Raw genomic sequence first — 25,481 nt, forward strand, 5'->3', positions numbered from 1 at the left:
AAGGGTTCACAGACCTCCTGAAGAGGGAAAAGAACTCTTAAAAATTTATGGAGAGATGAAGAACCTCACTGCAACACCCGCAGATAGGCGTTAAATAAGATAATGCATGATGCACTTTTAAAGAACTAGGACAAGTGTCTGGTGAGAGAGGGTGCCTTTGGGGAGAGAAAGTGTCTGATGGAAAGGAAATGGCAACCCACTCCAGTATTCTTGCCTGGAAAATCCCATGGACTGAGGAGCCTGGTAGGCTACAGACCATGGGGTACAAGTATCGCTGCCTGGCGGTTGCTATGGACGCTTGCCTTCTCCAATCATCGAGCGGCTTGCTAAGCTGTGCGGCGCTGAGTGGTTGCTGTGGCAACGGATGGTAACAGCTCCGCTACCAGGCGGCACAGGAGGAGAGCCGGCTGCTTGGAGCCGGGTTGGGAAGCCCTTGCTACAGCGTCTGTGAGTTGGACGCGGGGTCTTGGTAGGGAATGGGGCGCGGAATTGACAGGGGGTGGAGGTCACCGGGTCGAAGGCCCTCGCAGTGGTCGTGGGGTCGCAATATGAGGGGTATAAGGACTGACTGGGGGCATTCCCTCGTGTTCCAGCTCTTTGTCCCAGGGGTTCCCTAAGCTTTCCAGATCCCATCTCTCCCCAGCCTCCTCATGCTCTTTCTCCTCACCCCCTCTCCGCTCAATAGTGGAGCCTCCAGTTTCTGTTGGTTCCCTAGAATCTGTGTGGATGAGGAGCAGACATCAGCCTGAAGGAGAGAGTTAGAAGTTCACCTTGCTTCTAACTTATAATTAGCTCGGCCTTGGGCAAGTCATTTTCTGTGTTTCCTTAACGGGAAAATGGGGTGCCGTACCCCCTCCTCCCTTCTTCTCGAATGCATTCCCGGTATACCCTGATATGTTTTACGTGTGTGGTCTTACTGCGTAGCTGCGCCTGTGAAGTGCCTAATGATTAACCGCCCTTTACAGTTCTGCAGTCTGGGTTCATAGAGTGTCCCATGGTTAGAGCTGTCGGTATAACTCTTAACCACCTGGTGTCCCGTTCTCTACGTGTCCTCACTTGTTTTACCTTAGATTTCTTGCTCCCTGCCTCTATAGGGTCTTGGCCTTTTCTCTCCAGAATACTTCAACCAGTATGTATTTTATCTAGATGATTCTTCCCCACTCTCCTTTGCTTTACTCCTTAAAGTCATTGAGATCCTACTTAATGTTTAGTAGTAACCTAGATGTTTTGCAGGAAAAAAAAAAATGTAATGTTAAGACAGGATTTGTGCTCTTATGATCTTATTTAGTAGAGTCATGTTTTACTGCTGTATTAGGTTGGGGATGCTAAGGTCAACGTTGAAGGCAAAGCCTTCGTTGCTGCACTTGGGCTTTCTCGAGGTGTGGTGAGCAGCGGCTACTCTGTAGTTGAGGTGAGCAGTGGCTACTCTGTAGTTGAGGTACGTGGGTTTCTCATTGTGGTGCCTTCTTCTGTTGCAGAGCACCAGCTCTAGACGCACAGGCTTCGGTAATTGTGGGCTTAGCTGCTCTAGGGCATGTGGGATCTTCCCGGACCAGAGACTGAACCGGTGTCCCACGCACTGGCAGGCAGATTCTTAACTGCTGGACCACCAGGGAAGTCCCTGTTCCATTATGTCTTTGTTCTTCTAAATTTTGCTGTAGCCTTCATTTCATTCTTCAGCTTCTTCCTTGAGAACATTGAGGAGGCTGTTGCTATTCATGTGGCTACCTGAACATCACTCTGCTTGGTGGACTGCTAAAGCCTTAGAATCATTCATGCATCCTTCTGGGCTCTCCTCAGTCTGCACTGGACTGACTGTTGAGCATTGATGAAATGGACACAAGTGTTCTCAGGACTAAAAACCATCTCACCTCATTCTACAGCCCACTGACTAAACAGCAAAGACAATCACCCAGCTATTATAAAGGTTATTTTTTTGTCCTTTTATTTGGCTGAATATGAATAAATTGAATTTCCATCATCCCCATTGATATAACTCTTTTGAAGTCTTGTAGAGATTGTACTTGCCCTGCATAGGCATCAACACTTGATATTATCAGTCTTTTAAAACTTTGTCTTTCTTATGGGAAAATAATGTTTACCACTTTGTTGTAATTTACATTTGCTGGCTTATTAGTGAGATAAAGCAGTTTATGATTATTTACTACTGATAATTGATCTTCTGTGGGTTGTCATTCTTTATCTTTGTCCAATTTAAATCTGACTGTCATTTTTATATTGATCAGTTGGGGTATTTTACATACCCTTGGTATTGATACTTTGAGATATTGATACTATGTTGAGATAAAATTTAAATTAATATTTTATCCCAGTATTTTCTTAGGTGTTTTAAAAACTAATACAATATTGTAAAGTTTAAAAATTAAATTAAATTAAAAAAAAAAGTCCGATTTATTATGCATGATTTACATACTGTAAAATTCACCTCTATTTTTTCTTCTAGTTTTATTGAGATATAATTGACATACAGTACTGTATAAGTTTAAGCTGTATAGCATAATGATTTGACCTATATTCAGGATGAAATGATTATCACAGTAAGTTTAGTCATCATCCATCATCTCATATAGATACAAAATTAAAGAAATATAAACAATTTTACTTGTGATGAGAACTCTTTAGGGTTTATTTTCTTAACAACTTTCATGTATAACATACAGCAGAGTTAATTGTATATATCATGTACATTACATCCCTGGTACTTATTTATCTTATAATTGGAAGTTTGTACCTTTTGACTGTCTTCGTCCAGTTCCCCCTCCCTCAACCCATTACTACTGGTAACCTGATCTCTTTTTCTATAAGTTTGCTTGTTTTTGAAGTATAGTTGACCTCCAACACTGTTAGTTCCTGTTATACAACATCATGATTGAATATTTCTATGCCTTTAAAAATGATCACTACAATAAATCTAGTTATCTGTCACCACTCAAGGATATATAATTATTGAATACATTCCCCACACTGTACATTTAATACCCATGACCCACTTATTTTGCAACTGGAAATTTGTGCCTCTTAATCTCCGTCACCGATTACTCTCCTCCCTTCACCTCCTCCCCTCTAGCAACCACCAGAAAAACCATACAGTTTGTTCTCTGGGTCTATGACTATCTCTGTTTTGTTATGTTTATTCATTTGTTTTATTTTTTAGATTTCACATATAAGTGATTGCTTTTGGTATTCTCTTTCTGACTTATTTCACTTAGCACAATACCCTCTAGATCCATCCATGTTGTGACAAATGGCAAGATTTCATTCTTTTTATGGCTGAGTAATATTCCACTGTGTACATATACCACATCTTCTTTATCTGTTTTTCTATTGATGGACATTTGGGTTGCTTCCATATATTGGCTATTGTAATAATGCTGCAGTGAACATTGGGGTGCATGTGTCTTTTCTAATTAGTGTTTTTGTTTTCTTTGGATAAATACCAAGGAGTGGAATTGCTAAGTCACATTATAGTTCTAGTTTTAGTTTTTTAAGGAATCTCCACACTGTTTTCCATAATGGCTGCATCAATTTACATTCCCACCAACAGTGCACAAGGGTTTCCTTTCCTCCACATCCTCACCAAAGCTTATTTGTTGTCTTTTGGATGATAGCTCTTCTGAGAGGTGTGAGGTGATATCTCATTGTGGTTTTGATTTGCATTTCTCTGATTAGTGATCTTGAGCATCTTTTCGTGAACCTGTCGATCATCTATAAAGAACCCAGAAATGAATCCACACTTATATGGGCAATTAATCTATGACAAAGGAGGCAAAAATACATCATGGGGAAAAGACAGCTCCTTCAGTAAACAGTGTTCAGAAAACTGGACAGCTACATCCAGAGGAATCAAACTGGACTACTCGCTCATACTATGCACAGAAATAAATTCAAAATGGAATAAAGACTGAAATGTAGGACCTGTAACCATAAAACTTCTAGAAGAAAACCTAAGCAGTATGCTCTTTGACAATAATATTGGAAATATTTTTTGGCCATGTCTCCTCAGGCAAGGGAAACAAAAGCAGAAATAAACAAATGGGAATACTTCAAACTAAAAAGCTTTTGCAAAAAAAAAAAAAAAAAAAAAGCTTTTGCACAGTGAAGGAAACTGACAAAATAAAAGGCCACTTACAGACTGGGAGAAGGTACTTTCAAATGCTATGTCTGATAAGGGATTAATATTAAAATATACAAAGAACTCATATAATTCAACGTCAAAAAAGCAAAAGACCCAACTAAAAATGTGCAGAGGATCTGAATAGACCCTTTTCCAAAATTTATTCCTTTTAGATGTAGATGTACAGTTCTGCGGGTTTTGAAAAATTGCTATGTATCCATGTAAATGTATAGAATGATTCTGTTAACTCAGAAAGTTCTCTTGTTGCTGGTTGTAGTCATTCCCAGAAAAGTCTTTGTATCAACATATGTTATTATAATTTTTGGATAAATACCTGGGAATGTGATTACTAGGTTCTATGGTAAGTATATGTTTAATTTTATAAGAAACTGTTTTCCAAAGTAACTGTAGTGTTTTGCATTTCTACCAGCACAGTATGAAAGTGTCATCTGCTCCACATCCATGACATCTAGTGACAGTCTTGTTCATTTTAATCATTTTTGTAGATGTGTAGTGGTTTCTCATTCTGTTTCAAATTTGCATTTCCGTGATGCCTAATGACGTTGAACAGCATGAGTTTATCGATTATTTTATCTCTTCTTTGGTGAAGTTTGTGTTTGTATCTTTTGCCCATGTCTTATTCACTTGTCTTCTTATTGAGTTGCCTTTTGGAGTCAAAAGTTTTAAATTGTGATGAAGTCCAATTTACTATTTTTTCTATTATGTATTATGTTATCTAAAATTCTTCACCTAACCCAAAGTAACACAGATTTTCTTCTGTGTTTTCTTCTTGAAGTTTTATAGATTTAGTTTTACATTTTATTTCATGTTTTGTATATGAGAAAATTTAGAATTATTTAGGGGAAGGCCCAACAATCCCTCTGGCTTATGTGGGAGAGTGATTCATGTGATCACACAGGATAGGGAAAGTTATTATCTATTATTAATTAGTGGTATAGTTTTACGAGCTTCACAGTAGCTTTGAGAATGTTTTTACGTGTTAACATAAAAAAATATTTAGAAGAGGAAAACTCTCATCAAGTGTGAGAGAACCAACATAGCCTATGAGTGAGTACTGAAGCTATGTTTAAACTGGTAAACTGGGATCTGCATAGAGTAGAGATGCTTGACTCTGGATTTATGTTAATGGTTTTGTTTGTTGTTTGTTTTGAGGTGAAAGTTTTTTCAGGGAGGAGACACACTCCATAGACAGAGTGTGGGCCATCTCAGAAGGCAAGAGGGGCATTAGAGGCACCAGGTTATGGGGTTGTCAATTTTTATAGGGGTGGGTAATTTCATAGGCTAATGAGTGGGAGGAGTATTCCAGCTCTTCTGGGGAAAGGATGGGGACTTCCAGGAATTGGGCCACTGCCCACTTTTTGACATTTATGGTCGTGGTGCCTGTGGGTGTGTCATTTAGCATGCCGATGTGTTTCAGTGAGTGTATACTGAGACTCAGAGTCTAGTGGAAGACAACTGGTCTGCCATCCTGGACCTTGTTTCTGCTGCTGCTGCTGCTGCTGCTGCTGCTGCTAAGTCGCTTTAGCTGTGTCCGACTATGTGCGACCCCATAGACGGCAGCCCACCAGGCTCTCCCGTCCCTGGAATTCTCTAGGCAAGAACACTGGAATGGGTTGCCATTTCCTTTTCCAAAGCACGAAAGTGAAAAGTGAAAGTGAAGTGGCTCAGTCGTGTCTTACTCTTAGTGATCCCATGGACTGAAGCCTGCCAGGCTCCTCCGCCCATGGGATTTTCCAGGCAAGAGTACTGGAGTGGGGTGCCATCGCCTTCTCCCTGTTGTCTCTACTCAGTTTGTTGTACCTTCAGGCTATGTCATTCTTTTAAAGGTTGTACCCTGCCCACTTTCCTGCCTCATTCTCCTTTCAGAGATTTTACTCCCGTAATCTTTTGGGGAACAGAAAGTCGACAGTCTTCTGTAGCTGCTTCAGTGCTGAGTGGTTACTGAAGTGCTGTGTCGACCCTGCCTGTCAGGGAGTAAACATTTCTGCGTGCCTGATCTAGGGGCCCCAGGGGCAGCACGACTTCTTGTTTTGAGTTGGTATGGGATGGAATCCTCCCATATGGTTCTAGTTGTTATCTTATGTTTATGTTTAGTTTAGATTTTATGTTTATTTTCATCTTTTGGGGAACAGTGTTCATAGCTTTTAACTGATTTGAACCTTGGAGGTTAAAGATCGCTGGCTTAGGACAGCACATTTCGGAGCGCAGGGCACAGTGACACGCTCCATCACAGTTGCTGTTGTTAAAAGTGAAGAAGCAGCTGTTTCCGAGGGCAGATTTTTTCTTTCATATATTTTCTCCCAAGATCTATTTCCTCATTAACAGTTGCAAATGAGCTTAGCATTTTGCTGCTCTTCATATAAAATGTCTTGCAAGGGGAAGCCAGGCTTGAAATAAGGCAAAAATCATTGTAGGATCATGACTAGAAGGATTTGAGTTGGACAGAGCATAAGTGAGGAATTGACATATCGCACAATGCCTCTACCGCAATTTAACTTGAAAAGCTGTGCAGTCAGTCTTTTTACATCTTTGAGGATTTAAAGTGCTTTAGTTCTCTGATTTTTTAAGGGTCATCTTTATCTGTTGCAGTGGTAGAGGAGAGAGGGCTTTTTAAAAGTGTTTCATGTGTGACTGAAAGACTAGTCAGAAAGTATATGGTATTGTTTAAGTGGTGATCTTCATCTTAAAATGAATACCAAAAAGTCAACTCATCTTACTTTGAGGAAAAATTAGTGTGACATGACTAAGAAAGAAATCTCATGTAATTTCACTGTCAGTTCATACATCTCTCCTGAATTTTATTTTAAAATCACATCCTCTTGCTTTAATAGGCTGTCTAAAATGTCCTAAATATAAGGTTGCTCTATTAACATTATGATCCAACAGCATTTATCTCTCTTTATTTTTTTAAACTACTCTTATAAACCCAAGTTAAAAAACTTCGCCCCTAATTTTGTGTTCTGTACAACTATGTTGTTGATGCTTGTTTTTATTATAAACAATCCACCAGGTTTGCGGCAATGACTTTGAAAAATCCTTAATTAAAATAAATTTCAAGGTTAAGCTATTTTTATTCATGCCTGGAAACAATCACCAATACTTGTGTCTTTTAGAATGATAACAGTGTGGTAAGCATATTTCAAAACCAAGAAGGCTGAAATTTATGCTTATGAAAGCCAAAAAATTAGTCTTGCAATACTTTGGAATGTCCCAGGTAATTAATTATAGGTGATGTGTGATTATATGAAACCTCAAAGATTTGAACAGGAGGTAGAAAACAGGAGCCTTAGGTATTTCATTTCTGATATAATCCCTGTCACTCTCAGAGGGAATTAAAGTTTAATAAAAAGGAGTAACAGAGAAATATAATCCAAGAACACTAATTAATAACTTTAGCACCACCAGAATGAGATTCTGTAATAAATAGTAGACTGCCAGTTGCTAAATCATGAAATATTGCAGAGAGGAATTGCAGAGAGAGAGGCAACAACACACTCTTTCACTATATGGCTTATGTTAAAACTGTTAGTGGTAGGGAAGTTTTGTACTTGTTAATCATTTGTGTTTTTGCATCGCTATTTGTAATTACAATTAAACAGATGGTTCCTAAAAAGATCGTGTGCTCTTAGCAATTAAAACCATGGCAGACAGCTTTTCCTCTTCCCCAACATACAATTAAACTGAATAGAATCACACATCCTGTGGATTCCTCTGAGTAAAGGTTCTGTGCAGATTCAAGTAGATGAGCATTCTCTTCCCCAGCCCTGACATTTTAAACCCTGCAAGTTGAGAACAGTGAAGCTGGCAGAGAACTTCCAGATTTGGGTTTTAGAAAGTAGTGAGCCCTCTCTGCTTTCTGCCCAAGTCCTATTCTCACCATATGGGGATTAGTAGAATTTGTTTTTAAGTGGGATCTTTGGAACAACCTAACAACCATTGGATGTATTGTTTCTGATATGGCTTTCTAAATTCTGGGAGCTCAGCTAGCCAGTGAAATTTCTCAAGGGCACAGGAAAATTTGTCTTTTTTTCTTTGTCAGACAACTAATGTTGACTTTTGCTTGTGAAGAAAAAATTCTTTAGAGTTTTTAATCTGAAGAAGATAGAATTTACTTTGGGTTCTAGGGAAAACAAATTCTACCTTAGGTTTCTGTTACAACAAATTAACTTCAGGAGATTTTTCAACAAGGACTCAGCACCCCATGAAATATTTCGCTCACTGATTTATGGCTTTGCGGCTAGTGTCCCTTCCTTGAACCAGACCTCAGCAGTGTTAATGGGTCTCCCCCAGAGTGGTGGAGTTGGAGCCTGTGGTGATTTGCTCACAGGTGAAACCTTGGAAATGTGTTTTGTTTGCATGAGCATAGATAGGCCCAAGTATACGTTTAATGATTTTTAGGTACAGGCTTTTGTGCCCACAAGTAAGCAGTTATTTGCTGGTGTAATTAACCATCTGCACCTTATTATGAGAGTGCAGCTGGCTAATTATGCCTGGTACTCGTAGGGCAGGTTAAACTTCTCATCTCCATAAAAAGTGGATTTTCAGCAAAGGACACTGACCTTTACAAATGAGTCCCTAAATTTAACTAGTTCAGTTTGAGGTCACCACTCATGGGTTTGTTTTGTTTTGTTTAGAAGAGAAATTTATATACGGGTAATGATGTTTCTATTTGGTAAGTAATGAATACAGAGCCATAGGACAGACTTCCTTTATTATGAGCCAGGCACAAATGATATCCCTGCTGAGTTCAAATTATTTTGATTTCTCACTTTGGAAAAGTTGTTCATTAGTATGGATTTACAAGTATTAATGAACTTATATGAATGACAACTTGGATCATTCATTGAGACTTCAAATGGAATGATTTGTGTATTAACCATTTCAAAATCATTTTCAGCAATAGTTGTTCATTTTTCTTGTAACTTATTAGATGGATTGTTTGAGAGAACAGCAGAATCCTGGAGAGCAGAATCTAAAATATCAGTGTAGGTTAAAGTTGCAGTCAATACCAATTAACTAAGTTTGAAGTAGATCTGCTATGGGGAATCTTCCCACATTTGTTTATCCAAAATTGTCTTTAATTTTCTCTTGAAAGATACTTTTGCTGACTATAGAATTAAAAGATGGCAGTTTTTTCTTCCAGTAAATTTGATTGCATAATTCTACCATTTTCTGTCTTCCATTATATTGGGAAATTAGCTCTCAATTGAACCATGGCCTCTTTGAACATAATTTGTCTTTTTTTTTAATTGGCCTTTTAAATGATTTATCTATTTTTAGTTTTCTTTACCATCTCTAAGATGAGTCTAGGTATGGATTTTCTCCCATCTATCTAGCTTGGGATTTAGTGGACTTCTTGAATCTACATATTGGTCTTTTTCAACATTTCGGTAGAATCCTCAGCTATCATTTTTTTAGATATTGCCTCTGACTCATCTCTTTGCCCTCAAGGCTCCAATGATATCAGCTCTTTCTCCTCCATGTCTCTTAACTTCACTTGTATACTTAAGAAATTTCTAAATTTAGCTACTATACCTCTTATTGTTAGATGTTCTTTTTGGATCTTACGAAATCTTCTATACGACTTCCCCCTACAACTTCCCCCTATAATGTTTTCTTCTTAAAAGTTTCCAAATCTAAAGAAAACTTGAAATAATAGTACCTAAGTGCCCTTTACTTAGAGTCATTAGTTGTTAACTTTCTGCCACATTTGCTTTTGTGTCCTTTCACATTGCTCCTTTAAATACATTACAGATACTTTCTAAGAAGAGCAAAATTCTTTTAGGTAATCACAATATTGTTATCACAGTCCATAAGCTTAAAATTAATGCAGTGTTAATAAATTCTGTATTAATTTCCCCCCCAATTTTCAATAATGTTTCCTTTTTCTTTTTAAATTAAATTCAGGATTCAGTCAAGGGTCATGTGCTTCATTGAGTTTTTAAGGTTTTTAGTCTCCTTAGTGTCGAATAGTTCCCCTGACGTATTGGAGGGGGGCAGGGGGACAGTGTAGGTTTTTGCTATTTCGAATATTAACATTTTTGAAGAGTCCATTTGTTTTCACAGAATTGTTGTATCATTTTTTAGTTATAGATTCCTGTGTCCTAAAGAGATCTTCAGGCTTATCTGTTAGTACTTCAGGCCGAGTAATATAGTTATTTCATAGTTTGTATCCATTAAGTACCCTCTATGAAGTCTTTGATGATCTACTGTCTGTTTGGTTCAGTTCAGTTGCTCAGTTGTGTCTGACTCATTGCGACTCCATGGACTGCAGCACGCCAGGCCTCCCTGTCCATCACCAACTCCGAGAGTTTACTCAAACTCATGTTAATTGAGTCGATGATGCCATCCAACCATCTCATCCTCTGTCGTCCCCTTTTCCTCCCTCCTTCAATCTTTTCCGGCATCAGGGTCTTTTCAAATGAGTCAGTTCTTCACATCATGTGGCCAAAGTATTGGAGTTTCAGCATCAGTCCTTCCAGTGAATATTTAGGACTGATTTCCTTTACAATGGACTGGTTGGATCTCCTTTAGTCCAGGGGACTCTCAAGAATCTTCTCCAACACCACAGTTCAAAAGCATCAATTCTTTGGTGCTCAGCTTTCTTTATAATCCAACTCTCACATCCATACATGACTAATGGAAAAACCATAGCTTTGACTACATGGACCTTTGTTGGCAAAGTAATGTCTCTGCTTTTGAATATGCCATCTACGTTGGTCATAACTTTTCTTCCAAGGAGCAAGCATCTTTTAATTTCATGGCTGCAGTCACCATCTGCTGTGATTTTGGAGCCCAAAAATATGAAGTCTGTCACTATTTCCACTGTTTCCCCATCTATTTGCCATGAAGTGATGGGACTAGATGCTATGATCTTAGTTTTGTGAATGTTGAGCTTTAAGCCAACTTTTTCACTCTCCTCTTTCACTTTCATCAAGAGGCTCTTTAGTTCTTCTTCACTTTCTGCCATAAGGGTGGTGTCATCTGCATATCTGAGGTTGTTGATATTTCTCTTGGCAATCTTAATTCCAGCTTGTGCTTCATCCAGCCCAACATTTCTCATGATGTTCTCTGCATATAAGTTAAACAAGCAGGGTGACAATGTACAGCCTTGATGTACTCCCTTTCCTAATTTGGAACCAGTCTGTTGTTGCATGTCCAATTCTAACTGCTGCTTCCTAACGTGCATACAGATGTCTCAAGAGGCAGGTCAGTTGGTCTGGTATTCCCATGCTTTAAGAACTTTCCACAGTTTGTAGTGATCCACACAGTCAAAGCCTTTGGCATAGTCAATAAAGCAAAAATAGGTGTTTTTCTGGAACTCTCTTGCCTTTTCAATGATCTAACGGATGTTGGCAATTTGATCTCTGGTTCCTCTGCCTTTTCTAAATCCAGCTTGAACATCTGGAACTTCACAGTTCATGTACTGTTGAAGCCTGGCTTGGAGAATTTTGAGCATTACTTTACTAGCGTGTGAAGTGAGTGCAATTGTGTGCTGGTTTGAGCATTCTTTGGCATTGCCTTTCTTTGGGATTGGAATGAAAACCGACCTTTTCCAGTCCTGTGGCCACTGCTGAGTTTTCCAAATTTGCTGGCGTACTGAGTGCAGCACTTTCACAGCATCATCTTTTAGGATTTGAAATGACTCAGTTGGAATTCCATCACCTCCACTAGCTTTGTTCATAGTGATGCTTCCTAAGGCCCATTTGACTTTGCATTCCAGGATGTCTGGCTCTAGGTGAGTGATCACACCATTGTGATTATCTGGGTCATGAAGACCTTTTTTGTATAGTTCTTCTGTGTATTCTTGCCACCTCTTCTTAATATCTTCTGCTTCTGTTACCTTCTGTATTCTGCTTCTATCTTCTACTGTCTGTAGTTTCTGTTAATTTTGCTCATGGTGTCTTGTTTTCTTGTGTGAGGTCTTGTTTTTTTTTCTTCATTGTCCTTGAAATATTATTTGTAGGGATTTTAGTTTTTTAGTCTCTGATAGGATGGTGCCTTCCTCCATAGGAGATTTGTATTTGCTTCTGCCAGGCACCTCGGGATTTGTTAGTCTGGGACGACCCTGAACCTAGCTCATGACTTGAAGTTCTGTGGACAACTTAAGTGATAGGACCTGGGCTGCAAATTTGAGTCAGAAGTGACCCCACCTTTTCAGATATTCTTTCCCTCTTGTTTTTCTTTTTATTCTCTTTCTCTTTTTAGCACCATGATAGATTTTATTGTGGCTTCCTGGGGATGGTGATGGAGTCGTCAGTTTTCATTGTGGGCCCCAGGCTAAGGTGAAAAAGGTCTCTAATTGTACTTCCCATCTTGAGTGGAGTATGATCATTGTTTCTTATGTTATTGCCCACCAAGGTCACCAAAACCAAAGCCCAAATTTATCTGGATTAGCAAATGCCCTAAGGCAGAAGTTGGTATGAGTTCTAGTGCTTTGCTCACTTCTCTGGTGTTTGATTTCCTTTAGATTTTGGTCTGGAAATTGTTGACTATATTGAAAACTCTTTAATACTTTAGAGGAGATTAAATTTTTTTTTAAGGATTCCCTCATAGCTCAGTCGGTGAACAATCTGCTTGCAATGCAGGAGATCTGGTTTGACTGTTGGGTCAGGAAGATCCCCTGGAGAAAGAATTTTCAGTTGTGTTCATAGGACTTGTTGGTTCACCTGTTACCTGCCGTTACCGGAAATGGAGGTCCTGTTTAGTTTTAGAAGAAAGTTTATAGTTGTTCTGAATTGAGATATAGGCTGGATACAGATATTTTTCTTACTGTTAATGGGAATCGATCTGGCCAAGCCCTTTGAAAGCACCACACGCAGAATTTTCTAGTCAATATATAACACTGTGATGACCGAAAGAAGAAAAATGGCCCTGTAATACACTAGAGAGCTCAAGTATAGTGTTTTAGTTTGTAACCAATCTCTGTCATTGGTTTTCATTACTGAATTCTGTTATGACAGCCATCCAATATGAATTAAAAGAATTCCATTTGACATTTTAATAAAAGGTGGACATGCAGGATTTAACAAGTAGCTGCTTGTGAGGGTGTATGAGACAGTGATCAGTGTGGAAAGCTCTCTGTTGAGCAGGGTCGGGCAGGTGCTGCTCACTTTCTTCTGGGGTTCACCACATCCTTAATGGCCAGTGGAGACTGATGAAAGCATTGGTCCCTTTCTTCACTCATGTTTGTTGAAACCATGGAAGGGTCACTGAGTAAATCCAGATTTGCTCTTATGTGAATGGCTTGCTTTTATTAAAGAGACTCTGTGAAGGGAAATCTGATTCCCAGGCATTATTTTTGTCAGAGAATTTGGTTAACAAATAAGATCACTTTTGAATAATGTTGCAAATAACTCTAAGTTGTTAGTACTTGGAGGAAATAATGTAAAATGTATCAATTTCTGTAAAGGATTTTTCTGTGTAGCCCTCTATAGACTTTCATCCTTCAAAGTGTGAAAATGAAATAATTTTGGTTCTTTCTTCTGGACTCACACATTCTGGATGACCAGAATATTTGGACCCATGTGAGCTTCTGCAGAGACCTTGTCACGTGCCAGTCATGTTCAAATATGGGCTTGGTAAGAGCAGAATAATTTATATATGGAATTCCTGTCCTGGGTTTTATAATCTCATATCTGATGACTTTTCATGATTTCCAGATTTCTAGGCATCCTGGAGAGTATATCTGATGGTACAAATGAATTTATCTATATAGTATATATAAATACAAAATGTTTAAACTTACTCTCTCATATCCTAATAGAAGTGAGGCATTTTCTACTATTTTTGGAAATAAAACTCATGTCTTTGCATAGTAGTTATTTATAAATCATCCGCCTAATTGCCAGGAGTAATTTTCAGGTAAATGTAAAAGTCCTAAAAATATAACAGTTATCACTAGAGAGTGTCAGATTTCAAGTGACAGAATCTTACTTCAAATTTCAGTACTGCTCAAACAAAATAAGAAATTTATTAGTTTGTGTAGTTGGGACACTAAGACACTAGGATGGCTCATAAGATCAAAAGATGAACTGTAGATATCAGGGCCTCAAAGTTTAGAACTGCTTTCAATATGATTATGATTCACTTATATTCATCTTTGTTCCCACCTGTCATCCATGCATCCTGCTGACATTTCTGCTTTCATCTACATGGCATTGTCCTGCAGAAAACTTTCTCCATGTAGTGGAGAAGATGCCTGCTGATATCTTTAAATTCATTTTCAGCCCAGAAGGTCCAAAGAAAGAACTTCTCTTTCTCAGTGTTCAACTATCATGCAATAGAAGATTCCAGCTGACATTATTAGGGTCACATTGCTCACACTCAGGAACAACCAGAGCATAGGAAAACAGATTACCATGATTGGCCAGGTCTGCCTCTGCCTCTGGAGAGGGCAGTAGGTTCTTATAGAAGGAACAAGAATGGGAGGGAAAAATAATACTGGACAACTCAAATCCTTTACAAAAATAGATTGTTAAAAAGCATTAAATACTGTTAAAAAGTATTCCTAATTGAGTATGCATTCTTGAATCCAAGTAACATAAGCAGATTTGGGAAAATGATCCACTAAACCCATTGTAGTATCATATGAGAAGATATTTTCTCATGTTAGAAAAATTCTGTAGAGGAATTGATACAGCACGCTGGAGAGAGAACAATTGAATTAGAGATTTTTTTTTTTTTTTTTGGTTAGGAAGAGAAATTAATACACCCAAGATTTTCCTTTGCTTAGTTAGATTTCTTTCACAAAGAAGTCATTAAGAGATCATAGACCATAGCTTATTTTTAAATTATTTTTTATTTTTGCTAAACCAGCAGGAGTGCCATTTCATCTGTTATTATTAAAATAAGTCTTCATTGATGTAATGGTTAGATCCAAAAAAGGGATTTTAGTTAGCAGTAAATGATAATTTCAAAATCTCTTCTTCACTGCAACAAATTCAAGAATACATTTGAATCAGTTCTACTGAGGTGGATGAAACTGGAGCCTATTATACAGAGTGAAGTAAGCCAGAAAGAAAAACACCAATACAGTATACTAACGCATATATATGGAATTTAGAAAGATGGTAACAATAACCCTGTGTGTGAGACAGCAAAAGAGACACAGATGTATAGAACAGTCTTTTGGACTCTGTGGGAGAGGGAGAGGGTGGGATAATTTGGGAGAATGGCATTGAAACATGTATAATATCATATAAGAAATGAATCGTCAGTCCAGGTTCGATGCAGGATACAGGAAGCTTGGGGCTGGTGCACTGGGACGACCCAGAGGGATGGTACAGAGAGGGAGGTGGGAGGGGGTTCAGGATGGGGAACACGTGTACACCTGTGGCAGATGCATGTTGATGTATGGCAAAACCAATACAATATTGTAAAGAAAAAAAAATAATAAAAAAAACTCAACATCATAAATAAATATGCATTTGTTTATGAATTTTCTACAATGAAAATAATATGATTGCCTAGCATTCATAAGCATATAAAATAGATTACTTTTGAGTGATGTGCATTTGTATGTGGATTGAAGCAAATTCTCCAAATGAACATTCATCATGTGTTTCATGAAACCAAAGGCATTCAGAAACCAAAGGCATTCTCACTGTGCTTTTGCAAGCCTACTGGTTTTTAGACTCTGGTGGTAACAGAATCAATGGCATATAAATTAGCAGTTATTTTATTTTAGTAAAGCAAACATGGATTTAAAATAGCTTGTCTGCCATGCTTAAATTAGTATATTTGACAAAATGAACAGGTCTGTCAAAAACTGCTTTTACATGTTATGGTCTGGAACCATAACTCTCAAGTTATTTATGCTATAGTAATACATGACATTAATTAATTGAAGAAAGAAGGGAAAATCACTAGACCATTCGAGTATGACCTAAATCAAATCCCTTATGACTATACAGTGGAAGTGACAAATAGATTCAAGGGATTAGATCTGATAGAGTGCCTGAAAAACTATGGACAGAGGTTTATGACATTGTACAGGAGGCAGGGGTCAAGACCATCCCTAAGAAAAGGAAATGCAAAAAGGCAAAATGGTTGTCTGAGGAGGGCTTACAAATAGCTATGAAAAGAAGAGAAGTGAAAGGCAAAGAGGAAAAGGAAAGGTATACCCATTTGAATGCAGAGTTCCAAAGAATGGCAAAGAGAGATAAGAAAGCTTTCCTCAGTGATCAGTGCAAAGAAATAGAGGAAAACAATAGAGTGGGAAAGACTAGAGATCTCTTCAAGAAAATTGGAGATACCAAGGGAACATTTCATGCAGAGATGGGCACAATAAAGGACAGAAATTGTATGGTGTTCTTGCCTGGAGAATCCCAGGGACAGGGGAGCCTCGTGGGCTGCTGTCTATGGGGTCGCACAGAGTTGGGACACGACTGAAGTGACTTAGCAGCAGCAGCAGCAACAGAAGCAAAAGATATTAAGAAGAGGTGGCAAGAATACACAGAAGAACTATACAAAAAAGGTCTTCACGACCCAGATAATCACGATGGTGTGATCACTCACCTAAAGCCAGACATCCTGGAATGCAAAGTGAAGTGGGCCTTAGGAAGCATCACTATGAACAAAGCTAGTGGAGGTGATGGAATTCCAACTGAGTCATTTCAAATCCTAAAAGATGATGCTGTGAAAGTGCTGCACTCAATACGCCAGCAAATTTGGAAAACTCAGCAGTGGCCACAGGACTGGAACCAATCCCAAAGAAAGGCAATGCCAAAGAATGCTCAAACTAGCACACGATTGCACTCACCTCACACGCTAGTAAAGTAATGCTCAAAATTCTCCAAGCCAGGCTTCAACAGCACATGAACTGTGAAGTTCCAGATGTTCAAGCTGGATTTAGAAAAGGCAGAGGAACCAGAGATCAAATTGCCAACATCCATTGGATCATTGAAAAGGCAAGATAGTTCCAGAAAAACACCTATTTTTGCTTTATTAACTATGCCAAAGGCTTTGACTGTGTGGATCACTACAAACTGTGGAAAGTTCTTAAAGCATGGGAATACCAGACCAACTGACCTGCCTCTTGAGACATCTGTATGCAGGTCAGGAAGCAGCAGTTAGAACTGGACATGGAACAACAGACTGATTCCAAATTAGGAAAGGAGTACATCAAGGCTGTATATTGTCACCCTGCTTATTTAACTTATATGAAGGGTACATCATGAGAAATGCTGGACTGGATGAAGCACAAGCTGGAATCAAGATTTTCAGGAGAAATATCAATAACCTCAGATAATGCAGATGGCACCACTCTTATGGTAGGAAGTGAAGAAGAACTAAAGAGCCTCTTGATGAAAGTGAAAGAGGAGAGTGAAAAAGTTGGCTTAAAGTTCAACATTCAGAAAATGAAGATCATGGCATCCGGTCCCATCACTTCATGGTAAATAGATGGGGAAATAGTGGAAATAGTGACAGACTTTATATTTTTGGGCTCCAAAATCACTGCAGATGGTGACTGAAGCCATGAAATTAAAAGATGCTTGCTCCTTGGAAGAAAAGTTATGACCAACGTAGATGGCATATTCAAAAGCAGAGACATTACTTTGCCAACAAAGGTCCATGTAGTCAAAGCTATGGTTTTTCCATTAGTCATGTATGGATGTGAGAGTTGGACTATAAAGAAAGCCGAGTGCCGAAGAATTGATGCTTTTGAACTATGGTGCTGGAGAAGATGCTTGAGAGCCCCTTGGACTGCAAGGAGATCAAACCAGTCAACCCTAAAGGAAATCAGTCCTGAATATTCATTGAAATGACTGATGCTGAAGCTGAAACTCCAATTCTTTGGCCATCTGATGTGAAGAACTGACTCATTTGAAAGACCCTGATGCAGGGAAAGATTGAAGGTGGGAGGAGAAGGGGATGACAGAAGATGAGGTGGTTGGATGGCATCATCGACTCAATGAACATGAGTTTGAGTAAGCTCCAGGAGTTGGTGATGGACAGGGAAGCCTGGTGTGCTGCAGTCCATGGGATCACAAAGAGTTGGACACGACTGAGTGACTGAACTGAACTGGACTGATCATTGAGACAGAAAACAATAAATGATTAAACTGACCATTAATCATTAAACAAATATTTATTGATTCCTGTTAATATATTAGGTTATATACTAGTGGTGAGCACAATGGTTGAGGTGTGTGAACTCAGAGAACTTGCTCTCTGGTGAAGACAGATGTAAAAATCTAGTTACACAGGCAATTTATTCATTATATGAGAAGTGCAATTACTCTCAGAACATATAACACGGGGCCTTTCAGGGTGGTCAGGGAAGGCTTTCTAGAGGCAGTGATGTTTCAACTGAGACCTGTAGGATGAGTCCAAGCAGGGGAAAGGGTATGGAATGGCAGGAGATAGTTTCAGAATTGTTATCCCTAAGTAACCCTATAGTTGGATCAGGGGAAATGGAGAAGCCTGAGAACCTAGTCAAAATGGGGACAGAGTGTACCAGTAGGGCTAATGGACTTGGAAGAAGAGGCTGGGTATTCCAGAGATGAGAACAGTGCATTTCACCGTATCATCTGAGGGTGTCTGTGATAAGTGAGTCTCATAATCCAGATCCATATATGGATCAAGACTCTTTCTGAAAGACAAAGGCCCATCTAGTCAGAGATATGGTTTTTCCAGTAGTCATGTATGGATGTGAGAGTTGGACCATAAAGAAGACTGAGTGCTGAAGAATTGATGCTTTGAACTGTGGTGTTGGAGAAGACTCTTTAGAGTCCCTTGGACTGCAACGAGATCAAACCAGTCAACCCTAAAGGAAATCAGTCCTGAATGTTCATTGGAAGGACTGATGCTGAAGCTCCAATACTTTGGCCACCTGATGCTAAGAGCCAACTCATTAGAAAAGACCCTGATGCTGGGAAGGATCGAAGGCAAAGAAGAGAAGGGGATGACAGAGGACGAGATCATCACTGATTCAACAGACATGAGTTTGAGCAAGCTCTGGGAGTTGGTGATGGACAGGGAAGCCTGGTGTGCTGCAGTCCATGGGGTCGCAAAGAGTCAGACACGACTGAGGACTGAATAACAACAAAGCTCAGAGAGTCTCAATTTTAATATACCTGTTCAAAATTTTTTGCTTTTGGGGGTTTTTAAGGTGAGAAGGCAAAGAAGGCAATGGCAACCCACTCCAGTACTCTTACCTGGAAAATCCCATGGACGGAGGGGCCTGGTGGGCTGCAGTCCATGGAGTCACTAGGAGTCGGACACGACTGATCGACTTCACTTTCACTTTTCACTTTCATGCATTGGAGAAGGTAATGGCAACCCACTCCAGTGTTCTTGCCTGGAGAATCCCAGGGACGGGGGAGGCTGGTGGGCTGCCGTCTCTGGGGTCACACAGAGTCAGACACGACTGAAGCGACTTAGCAGCAGCAGCAGCAGCAGCAAGGTGAGAAGGAGCTAGAAAAACATGCCTTTGGTTGCTTGATAGACAAATTAAAAATGTTTACTTTCGGGCACTTAAATAGCTGCAAGTAGATGCACTAAGTGTGCATCTCAGCTAATGGTAATTGTATCTCAACTTTTACCTGAAATGAGACAATCAAGATGTCAAGATATCAGCTCTGTATATCTTAGATAAGTGGCATGAATGGGATATCCAGGTAATTTCAAACATCAAGCCTCTAAGTAGATGTCCTCTTGTCCTGGGTGCTGTTTGTATTGTGAGTATTTTATATTTTATCTTCAAAGTTTCAAAAAAGTTGGTGTATTGGAAGATTCTTTAGGCGTTGGTTAGGATTTCTCCCTTTATACCATCTACACTCAGTGAATGAGGATTTCTGCTTCTAAGAATGGTAGACTAGGTAATACAGGCCCACCCTCCTGCTGAGGGTGACTGGAAAAAGTGGACAGATTATAAACAAAGGCCTGCTTCAATTCACTAGAAGGTTAATGAATAGTGAAGTTATCAGGCCACATCCAAGGGCAACAGTAACCCAGGGACTATCCTTTTATAATAAACCAGTGATCTAGTAAGTAAAATGTTTCTCTGAGTTCTGAGGGCCACCGTAGCAAACTAATTGAACCTGAGGCTGGGGTTGTGGAAACTTCTGATTTACAGTCAGTGGGTCAGAAGCACACACGCTGGGCTTGCGACTAGTGTCTGAAGAGTGGGGGCAGTCTATAGGACTAACACTTAACCTTTGGGATTTGATGCCATCTCTATGTAGATAAATTACTTGCTATTGTGGGGGACACCCCTCCTGCCCCCGCCACACCACACACACAAACACACATGCATGTTGGAATTGGTGACCGGAACAAAATACAAAATACATCTCTATTTTTCTTTTCTTCAGCCTGGTCAAATAAGAGGATTCTTTCTGAAATTTGTCTCTCTTTTATCTGCCTAGGCTATAAGCCACACATCCTGCAGAGACAGATTGTTTTCAGGACGTATTTCAGGGGAAAAGAGCAAAGCCCAATATGAAACCTATGAAATTGAAGAAGTCCAATTTAAAAGAGATCTGACACATAAGAAACCAAGAAGCATAGCAGCTTTAGAAACAGAAGAAAACCAGAAGCAGCAGCAGGATTAAAATATGAAAATTAATCCTTTTACTCCAAGTGCCTAGAGAACCCGTCAGTGGTAACAAGTCATGTTGCGTTTACTTGAGCATTTTCTGCATTTTTTTTCTTCGATATTTTCCTGCTAAAATGGTACTTTGGGGTAAAGAAATATTTATCAACATCCCAGAGTATGTAATGGCCCCTGTCCTCACTTTAGCGGTAGCAGAACTTGAAGACATGTGAGCAGTTTCATATGATGCTCTTACTTATTTTTAGCAGGCAAAGTTTAATTAAACGGAATTTCCATCTTTTCTAGCTTTTTTTTTTTAAACCAAACTTTCTGCTAGTAACACTAAGAACAATTATATTTACTGTACAAAGTGACATACAGATATTATGTCGTTTAATCCTCCTAATAAACATATGAGATAAATGTGGAAGATGGCTTCCAAGATGGCTCCCAATGACCCTTACTTCCTGGTAATTATGTCCCTATGTGGCCTCTCATATGGAATAGGGCTGATCTGTGTGACTAATAGATCTTGCCCAAATGAGAGTATGTGACTGCTGGGCCACAGAGGACACAGCACAGCTTCTCCCATTGTCTCTGGGACTACTCTCTGTGGAAGTAGTCAATCATCGTGCCATGAGGACACTTAAGCATCCCTGTTGAGAGGCCCATGAGAGAAGGGACTGAAATCAGGAGAAGAAAGGCATTCTAGGTGTTATGTATAAGTCTGGAGGTGTGTGAGCCCCTGAGACTTTGTGAATTGTGAGTTGAGCATAAAGTGCAAGAAGGGCAGGTTTCTGGAATGGGTGTCATGCTGAGAACCTTTTGGAGTATTCCGGACTAAAGGATTTTAGGTAGGGAAATGGCATTACCAGGTTTTCCCTTTAGAATAGTCACTGTGGCTGCAGTGTAGAGAGTGACTAGGCTGTGGGGGTGGAGTGGGAGTGGAGACCCAATTCTGGAGGCAGGGAGGTCAGTTAAGCTGTTGCAGTCACCGAGACAAGCCATGGGAGTAACATTAACAAAGGAAGGCAGCAGGGATAAAAAGGCATAGGTGAATTTGTGAGATATTAGGGGATAGAATCTCAGGGTAGAGGCAGAATAGTGTCACCTTTGAGAGTGTGGACTCTGGAACCAGAATGACTCTTCTCCTTGCAGCTCTCCCCTTTCCTAGTGTGGGAACTGGGGCAGGCTACTTACCTCCTCTGTGCCTCTGTTTCCTTATCTGGGATATGGGGAGACTAATAGCACCCACGTCTAGGTGGTTGTAGTGATACACAGGTGATTGATAGGTATGTGGTATTATTTAATCATGGTATTAATTTGCGTTTTCCTGATATCTGGTAATGTTGAACAACTTTTCATATGCTTTTTGTGCTTGATACATCTTCAATGAAATGTCTCCATGTCCTTTGTCTATTTTCTAATTGGATTGTGTGTTAGGTAGAATAATGTCACTTTTCCACCAAGTATGTCCATGTTGAGTCTTCCAATCCATGAACATAGATCTTCTTTTTACTTAGATGCTTTCTGATTTTTTAAATTGGCTCTTTGTCATTTTTAGTATACAAGTCTTGTATATGTTTTGTTCAACTTACTTTGTTTTTGAAGGAATGACAGTTACAAATGGTATCGTATTTTGGTTTCCACATCTTTATTGTTCGTATATAGAAATGTGAATGATGTTTGTGTGTTTATACTCACTTGTTAGTTCTAGGAGGTTTGTTGTAGATTCTTTGGGAATATCTATGTAGACAGGCCATCTGCATCTAAGGAGAGTTTTTTTCCTTGTTTTCTGCTCTATATGTTTTTTATTTCTTTTTTTTTTTCCTTCTTCTAGCATTGACTAGAACTTCTAATACTATGTCTGATAGCCATGGTTAGAGTGGACCTCCTTGCCTTGTCCTCAGTCTTTATGGGGAAAGCATGCAGTCTTTTGCCATTCAGGATGATGTCAACTGGGCTTCCCAGGTGGCTCAGTGGTAAAGAATCTTCCTGCCAGTGCAGGAGTTGGAGGTTCGATCCCGGAGAACGGAATGGCCTATCCACTCCAGTATTCTCCCCTGGGAAATCCCATGGACAGATGAGCCTGGCGTGCTGCAGTCCATGGTGTTGCAAAGGAGTTGGATATGACTTAGTGACTAATCAGCAACGGGGATGTCAGCTGTAAAGTTTTTGTATATTTTCTTTATTATGTTCTTCTATATTCCTAGTTTTCTGGGAGTTTTTCTTATCATGAATGTTGTTGAATTTTTCCAGATGCTTTTACTACATAAATTGATATGATCATATGATGTTTCTTCTTTAGCTTGCTAATGTGACGGATTACATTGAAATTTGAGTGTTTAACTAGACTTATATTCCTGGAATTAAACTATTTGGTCATGGCATATAATTATTTTTCATATTGCTAAATAACTTGTTAGGATTTTGATAATATTTTGTTAAACTTTTTTTCACTTATATTCATGATAGATACTGGTTTTTAGGTGTTTTTTGGGTATTACCTTCTTTGTCTGGTTTTGTCTTAGGCCTCATAAAATGAATTGTAAAATGTTCCCTTCTTTTCCATTTTCCAAAAAGATTGGTAGTATTGGTGTTAATTCTTCTTTAAATGTTTCCTATAATTCTCCAGTGAAACCATCTATGCCTAGAGATTTCTTTTTTTTTGAGTTATAAAATTATGAATTCTTTTTCCATAATACTTTGAGTTATTCAGATTATCTGTTCATATTAAGTTGTGGTAGTGTGTTTGAGAAATCGAAGCAATACATCTAAGCTGTCATATTTATGAGTGTGCAGTTGTTTATAGTGTTTCCTTATTATTCTTCTGATATCTATATGGTTTGTCCTTTTTTATTAAATTCCTAATATTGGTAGTTTGTGTCTTCTTTCTTTGCTGGAGGTTTGTCAGTATTATTGGTTTCTCCAGAGAATCAGATCTTTGATTAATTCTCTCTATTGCTTTTCTGTTTTTAATTTTACTGATTTCTGTTCTTATCTTTATTATTTGCTCCTGTTTGCTTTTGTTTTGTTTGGTCATCTTTTTCTTTTTCTGGATGTAGGTGCTTAGATGACATAATTGACTTTTACTGTTTTCTAATCTAAAAAGCCTCTTGATGAAAGTGAAAGAGGAGAGTGAAAAAGTGGACTCAAAGCTCAACATTCAGAAAACTAAGATCATGGCATCTGGTCCCATCACTTAATGGGAAATAGATGGGAAACAGTGGAAACAGTGTCAGACTTTATTATTTTTGAGCTCCAAAATCACTGCAGATGGTGATTGCAGCCATGAAATTAAAAGATGCTTACTCCTTGGAAGGAAAGTTATGACCAACCTAGATAGCATATTCAAAAGCAGAGATATTACTTTGCCAACAAAAGGTCTGTCTAGTCAAGGCTTTGGTTTTTCCAGTGGTCATGTATGGATGTGAGAGTTGGACTGTGAAGAAAGCTGAGCACCGAAGAATTGATGCTTTTGAACTGTGGTGTTGGAGAAGACTCTTAAGAATCCCATGGACTGCAAGGAGATCCAACCAGTCCTAAAGGAGACCAGTGCTGGGTATTCATTGGAAGGACTGATGCTGAGGCTGAAACTCCAGTACTTTGGCCACCTCATGCAAAGAGTTGACTCATTAGAAAAGACCCTGATGCTGGGAGGATTGGAGGCAGGAGGAGAAGGGGATGACAGAGGATGAGATGGCTGGATGGCATCACTGACTCAATGCACATGAGTTTGGGTGAACTCCGGGCATCAGTGATGGACAGGGAGGACCGGCGTGCTGCGGTTCATGGGGTCGCAAAGAGTCGGACACGACTGAGTGACTGTACTGAACTGAACTGAACTAAATCTAAATATTTAGTGTTATAACTTTCAACCTCCTCCAAATTTTGAACTGTTGTGTTTTCATTTTCATTCAATTCAACATACTTTTGGTTTTCCTTCTTTGATTTGTGTTTATTTAGAAATGTGTTGTTTAGTTTCTAAGTATTTGGAGATTTTGTGTTATCTTTCTGTTGTGTGTTTCTAATTTGATTTCACAGTGGTTAACCAGCACCCTCTGTATGATTCCAGTTCTTTTAACTTTGTTGAATTTTATTTCGTGGCCTGGAAAATTATCTATCTTTGTATGTGTTGCTTGGATACATGAAAAGCATGTACATTTCTGCTGCTGTTGGGCAGACTGTTCCATAAATATTGATTAAATCATGTTGGTTGTGTTATGTTCCTCTATATCTTGTTAATTTTCTGCTTAATACTCACGTTAATTGTTGAGAAAGGAATGTTGAAGTCTCCAACTACAATTGTGGATTTGTATAGTTGTTTTAATTTTTTGTGTCATATATTCTGAAGCTTGGTTCAAGTCATATATTTTAAAAGTTGTCTGGTGCATTTATAATTATGATTGTTGTGTCTTTTTGGTAGATTCACCCTTTGACATTACATAATGTCCCTTTTTGTTCCTGGTCATTTTCTTTGATTTGAAGTCAACTTTATCTAATATTACTATAGCCCTTCTTGCTTTCTTTTGACCAACATTTGCATGATATACCTCTTCCCTCCTTTTGCTTATAATCTATGTATGTCATTATTGTTGAAGCTATTCTCTTAATCATAATTATCGTCTCCATCCCCTCTCAGGTGTTCATGTTTGCACACTAGCACTATTTACTAGTTTAGTGAAGTGGGTCATTTCCCTGTAACATTTTCTGCATTCTTGATACGGCTTAATTATGTTCTTGCACGTGTTCCTCCATTTCCTGATCTCCTGTACCCTAGCTGGT

General features: G+C 38.9%; 1 protein-coding gene across 1 annotated transcript in view; it reads left to right on the plus strand.

The window, feature by feature from the left end:
• Window positions 1-344: 344 nt before the first annotated feature.
• The window catches only part of HYDIN (HYDIN axonemal central pair apparatus protein), a 345,392-nt gene continuing 320,255 nt past the window's right edge, over window positions 345-25,481 (plus strand). Inside the window, 1 exon segment of the mRNA XM_070770879.1 lies at window positions 345-447. The gene's annotated coding sequence lies outside the window, so the exon portion shown is untranslated.

Source organism: Bos indicus, chromosome 18, assembly GCF_029378745.1.
Source record: "Bos indicus isolate NIAB-ARS_2022 breed Sahiwal x Tharparkar chromosome 18, NIAB-ARS_B.indTharparkar_mat_pri_1.0, whole genome shotgun sequence".
Classification (NCBI taxonomy): Eukaryota; Metazoa; Chordata; class Mammalia; order Artiodactyla; family Bovidae; genus Bos; species Bos indicus.